This window comes from Oryzias melastigma, linkage group LG21 (genome assembly GCF_002922805.2).
Source record: "Oryzias melastigma strain HK-1 linkage group LG21, ASM292280v2, whole genome shotgun sequence".
NCBI classification, from domain to species: domain Eukaryota; kingdom Metazoa; phylum Chordata; class Actinopteri; order Beloniformes; family Adrianichthyidae; genus Oryzias; species Oryzias melastigma.
In genome coordinates this window covers 21633843-21639464 of record NC_050532.1, presented here as the reverse complement: position 1 = coordinate 21639464, position 5622 = coordinate 21633843, and the positions used below count along the sequence as shown (strand labels likewise).

The 5622-nt window shown below is 44.3% G+C and overlaps 2 long non-coding RNA genes across 3 annotated transcripts; both read left to right on the top strand.

Annotated features, from left to right (window-relative positions):
* The first annotated feature begins 1804 nt into the window (after positions 1 to 1804).
* On the top strand, positions 1805 to 2438 carry LOC112154800. 2 transcript variants are annotated; one of them, XR_004949913.1, is made up of 3 exons: positions 1805 to 1861; positions 1952 to 2030; positions 2098 to 2438. It is a non-coding gene; the product is annotated as an uncharacterized LOC112154800 (long non-coding RNA). The 2 variants fall into 2 exon arrangements; XR_002920708.2 differs by having other exon boundaries at positions 1811 to 1861; positions 1927 to 2030.
* Positions 2439 to 2519: 81 nt separating this feature from the next.
* LOC118600290 lies at positions 2520 to 3432 on the top strand. The gene is made up of 2 exons (XR_004949914.1): positions 2520 to 3298; positions 3368 to 3432. It is a non-coding gene; the product is annotated as an uncharacterized LOC118600290 (long non-coding RNA).
* Positions 3433 to 5622: the final 2190 nt, after the last annotated feature.

Here is a 5622-nt window from a genome sequence, read left to right as displayed (position 1 = left end):
CACGCCCTCCCTTGTATCTACCAATCAGCACTAACAGTTATTTTCGTTGGGAGCCAGAGAGAGCAGACAATGGTCTGTTTTTCTTGTTTGCATGGCGTCATGTTTGTGGGGGCAGTCCTGGCATTTGGGGAAGAGTTGGCCCACCTTGCCATTGCCTAGATCCGGCCTTAAGAGCCAGTGGTAATCTTGATGATGAACCAGGTTATGCTCAGAGCTTCCCGGGGGGAGGGGGGCTGTAGAGGTGTATGCCTCCTTGGAGTTGACATACAGGAGGTCCAGGGTTTTGTTCTCTCTGGGGAGACACCAGACGTACTGGGTGAATGCTGGTAATGTGGATGATGGAGGGGCATGGTGGAAGTCTCCACCATGCCCCTTCATCATCCACACTTCTCCAATGCTTGCATCAGTTTGCACTGAAAAACCTCTGGAGTTGGGCTGATCCTCATCGGCATTGTCAGCCAATGAAAACGACCACATTTCATTGGGAATGTTGTAAGCTGACTTGACTCCTCCATGAGGTTCACGTGCCAAAAGCCACGTTTCACGTCACATACTGTGAAGACCATAGCTTTCCTCATCTATCAATATGTCATCTATTGTAGGCAAAGGAAAATGACTTTGCTTTTACACTTCAAGCGATTTCAGGTCGACACATATTCTGGGCCTGCCCTTCGGTCTCTGCACTGTCACCATGTCACTGATCCATTCCGTACTGTGTTCCACTGTTGTTATGATACATCTGTCTACAAGACTCCTCAGGTCTTCTTTCAGTGATTTCATCATTGACACTGGGACCCTGCATTTAGGTAGTTTGACAGGTTGCACTTTAGGCCAAATATCGTATTGATAAATGTCAAATGACATACTTTTCTTGACCATTTTTCTCAGTGGAATTAAAAAGTACGAGGAATCTATTAAAGACTGAGAATTTCATGCCTTTCAAAGACTAAAACATCTTCCTAAATTATGGTTTGAATAATTGGTGATAGCCTTTTTTCTCCCCATCCTTTTAAGTTTGTGATTAATAGAATACTCTTTGTTTGTTTGTTTTTTGCTTTCTTTTTTCCAGATTTCATGTTGAACTGTTGAACTATGCATTTTTTGTTATTCAAATGAAGAAATTTTAGAACATCAGGTTTTCTCAGGTCAATATTACAAAGGCAGACATCCAGCATAAAAACCACCTGTGTGAAGCGGTGAAACTGATTGGCTGTAGTGTCTGAAGGGATGAGCCAAAAGGTGACTGTACCTTTAGTTTCCTTGGACCATATTTTTGTTCCCTGTTTTTGCTCATGTTATGTCATAATAATCTTCTAGAGTTTTGTTACAGAGTATTATGATATTTTCAATAAATATGTTGAAAAATTAGTAATAGTTTATTTAGTCAAAAAGTGATTGTAGTAGCCCGGGGGTGTCTGCTCTGAATATGATGTCTTCACTGCTCCTCTCTTCCCAGTGCCAACACATCCTGTAAAAGATGAAAAGTATTTAACAGAGATTAAAAAAGGCTCCAAACTGTATGTTCTCCTAAAATGACTAAGGATTAAGGAAACAATGACTTCACTCTTTCTGCCCTGACAGACCTTTGTGTGATAGCAATGACTAATTCAGTTATAGCAACACCTTAAAGAAAATGAAAAATAATTCAATGACCCCCACAATAAGACACTTGCCAGCATCACAGCCTTAATGGAAGATGATCGTGGTGAGTAGGACACGCCTACTAATTATGAGGCAGCAAGACAGACTTGCTGATTGGGGGATGGTGCTTTTAAAAGCCCTGCTACTTCGCTTTCTGGGATGAGCTTTTTCAGCTGCGGTACGCAGTAACTAGGAAGTGGGAACCCAAGTACACAGGCAGGTAAGCTGGGCTCTGTAAGCGCGCAGATTTAAAAATGGGCTGGGAATTTATTATTCACTTTCCAGTTCCTTTACATAAACGATTTGCTAGTGCCTCGGCAGTGCGGCTGCAGAACAGAGCCTGCAAGCGTGACGGACTGTTGCCTAAACCCGCTTCCTCTCGGTGACCGGTATGTCTCGAGCTGTCACTCCCTGCTTGTAATAAAGCTCCTGCATGCTAAGTTCTTTTTTTTTCAGAAAGTCTCTTGTGCGCACGTTGCTTCCCTCCCCGCAACAGAGGAGTAAGTCCTGCAGCTTTACCGCTGTTTTTATTTCCCGGTTCCGGTTCGGATCCCCCCTCTCTTCCCTCGCCGCGTTTGGACGGAGTTGGACGGACACCTGCAGCAACGGTGGAGACCGTGTGTGTGTCGGAGGGTGGATAAAGCGATCTTCCGCTGGGGAGACGACCAGATACAAGAAGCAGAGGCCAGGGAGTGTGGATTCAGACGTTTTTTTATTATGACAATAATAAAAAAATAAATAAAAGGGCTTGGTAAAAGCTCAGATAAAAAAGGGCACGCGAGCTTTAAAAGGACATGCAATCATTAAAAGTCTTACATACAACATACACATACAACATACAGCACCACGTGTCCCCTTAAAACAAATGGCGAGGCAGATAAAAAGATTCACAAGTAGGTGTCACGCCGCAATCCTCCCACCCGACCCAACTTAGCATCACAATCACACTAAAACTCAAAGTGAAGTAAAAACAACCCCCGAACCGTGCATTATAACAAATCCAAAAATAAAAGGGGTCCACTAAAAACATCAAACAAAAAGGGGATGCTAAGGTTGGCGGGTTCAGGAGAAAGTTCGGCCACTTAGCTCTTTTCCTGGGGGTGTGAAGGGGAAGAAAGTTCAACCCGGCTGCCGCTATGAAGTGCGTGTCCGTCTGTGTGCCGCTACGGAGCTGTCATGGTTCTGCTCTGCTCCTTCACCCCTCCCTTCCTTCCTCCACTCTAATCTCACTCACCTGTGCTGATTAAGCTCCCATTGTGCTCCAGCTGGTGTTCACACTATTTATGTCCTCAGTTTCACATCCACCCTGCCAGTTCGTTGAATCAGTCACGTTCCAGCTAGTAACAATCCTTGCACTTTTAGTCTTTTCATGTTTTTGACCCTTTTATGGCCTGGTAACAAGTTTAAGCCTGTCCCCTGTCTGGAGTTTTTCTGCCCTGGTTTTTCCTCCTCCGTTTCCATCCTGAAGACGCGTGATGCTTCCAGATCCCTCATCTCAACACGGAGTAAAGCTGCCCCAACATTGGTCTTCACCCTCCGGTGGATTCTCATCCTGACACAGCAGCAGTGGGGGAATCTTCCATCCTTCCTGACACCATCCGCCCTGCACTCGGACCCTTCAAAGGCTCTTCTCTCACGTCTTCTTCTGGAGTTCTAAGTAAGAGATCGCCATCACCCTAAGCGTGGAACCAGGATCACTAAATAACTCTGTTTATCTGACTTTCAGGCTCACCTGTGCATCTGGCGGCCCACTGATTAATTCTACCTCCCTAATAAACACTTTAATTTTGACCTGTGTTTGCCCTGTTTTGGGTTGTCCTCCTGATTCCCTAACAGGAGCACCAGGCTCCCTGGGACTTGAGGTCCGAAGCCGGAGTCTGTCTCAGAGTCTGAAGTCGGAACACCGCTGGGACCGGAACCGGAGTGTCACTGAAGCAGGCGCGTTGCTTTTGCTGGAGTCGATGCGCCGCTGATCTTCTTTCAGCAGATTCTCCGCTCCATGCACGCCCTGCAGCCCCAATTCGCGAGTCCTCTACGCCGTGTTCCGCTTCCTGCTGCCTGCTGTCTTTTGGTCCTGAGCCTTACGTCCCGATGCCGTCTCTCCTCCAGCCAAACCACTGTGGGACGAAAAACCCTCTAGGTTCTGCCACGCCCACCCCTTCACAGGTGCCTTGCATCAGTCTCATCCTGTGCACCAGCTGACATGTGCATCAGCATCTGGCCGGACTTTGGACTGTCCTCCTGACACCTGTCATCTAGCGTTGGCCGTTGGGCGGCTTACCTGGCACACTTGATGTGAAATCATCTTTTAAGTTTGTTTTATTTGTGTTTTCTTTATTTGTTTTATCACTTCTGTTCCAGGAGCTCGAGGTGGACGGCTGCACTGGTGGCGGGTTCCTGTGTGCTGTGTGACGTTTTATCACGTGTGCAGTGCATCACACTCCGGGGTGTTTGTTTCTGTTTAGTTTTCTTTGCTGCAGTTCTAGCCATCTCGGTAAGCTCCTCCTCCTGAATATTTTATGGGTTTAAATTACAGTATTTTTATTATTGCTTTTAGATTGGATTATAATAAATTATATTTTAAAAACAGACCACAGCCTCTGCCTTGTTCAAGTACGACCTACACTCCTTTTCCTGGGGCATAGCAGCCTCAGGTGGCGTTGTTGACAACCCCCATAAGTCGTATCGCCACAATAAGATTATCACAGAACTTGAAGATTACCATGTATGTAAACAGTGTCAACATTAACATTGTGTGGTCACAATCACAGTCTACAAATGTTGTAAATGTTGCCCCCCCCCCCCCCCCTTACCTGTCTGACTGGACTTACTTGAATATCGGCTGGAGGGTTTGCTGCAGAAGGAGCAATGCCTCTTCTGTCCAGAAACCGAATCTACGCCCATGTTTAAGAGAGAGAGGCCGGTGTGAATGGACTCTCTGACAACCCGGTTAAAGTTAGACAAACGAGTACTTCATTAAATGCTGCGAGTGATTATGAGGGTAATTATGATTTTATTCTTTTAATCTATGCTAACGCTAACACTAGCAATGAGACTAGGAGCTGCACTTGATCTTTTCTGACCAGTTAAAAGTTTCCTAAAGTGCTCACATAATCATTGTAAAGTGATTTCATGATGATGATAAGACAGCGTGTCTGACATTAAAGTAAAACTTATTACTGTTGCAATGTTTTCTACTGCGGTCAAAGAAAGAGGAAGAGAAAAACCCTTAGAAAAAAAAATATCTTTATGAAAATGTAAAATTAGAATAACAGAAAAATTGATAAATTAAAAAAAAGGTTAAAACTGTTTAAAGTTTTAAAAATTCACAGTATTTCGTTTGATTTGAAGTTTTATGAAAAAAAGGGAAATTGTAAACTTAAGTTAATTTGTTTTACAAGTTGACTTTTATTACACCTTTTCCAACTGATGTGATCCAAGTGACTGGCAACAGTCCGCCATTGCATGCTGCGCAACTTAAACGAGTTCTGTTAAAATCTCCTCCAATGATGATCGTGTTTTTTTGAGTTTTTAACGTGTATGTGTGGAATTTTTCTTCTGAAAGAGAAAAAATATAAGAAATCCTTACATGTTTGCATTTCCGAGTATTTCTCCTTTTAAGTCGCTGTCAAATTCCCCAAGTAAAACTCCATTTGAATTCCTGAAACTTTCATACGTCACAGTAGCTAGCTAACCCGGATGTCGCTGTAGAGGCCGGAGAAGATAATATAACGCCCCACTTCTGTGCTGTAAAGGATTCAGTGAAAGGCCATATTGATGTTAGCTTTCATTATTTTGTGATTGAAAATCATGTCCGTTCCCCATGCAGTGAAGACGCAGGTTGCATTGTCCGCTCTTATTTTAATTGCTTCTGCCGCTGCGGCGCCAGCTCCGCTTAGGATCCAGCGGGTGGTTTAACCGGACACCAGAACCGTTCACGTGAACACAACCCTTCGTCTGCATTTAAAAACGTCACCACTT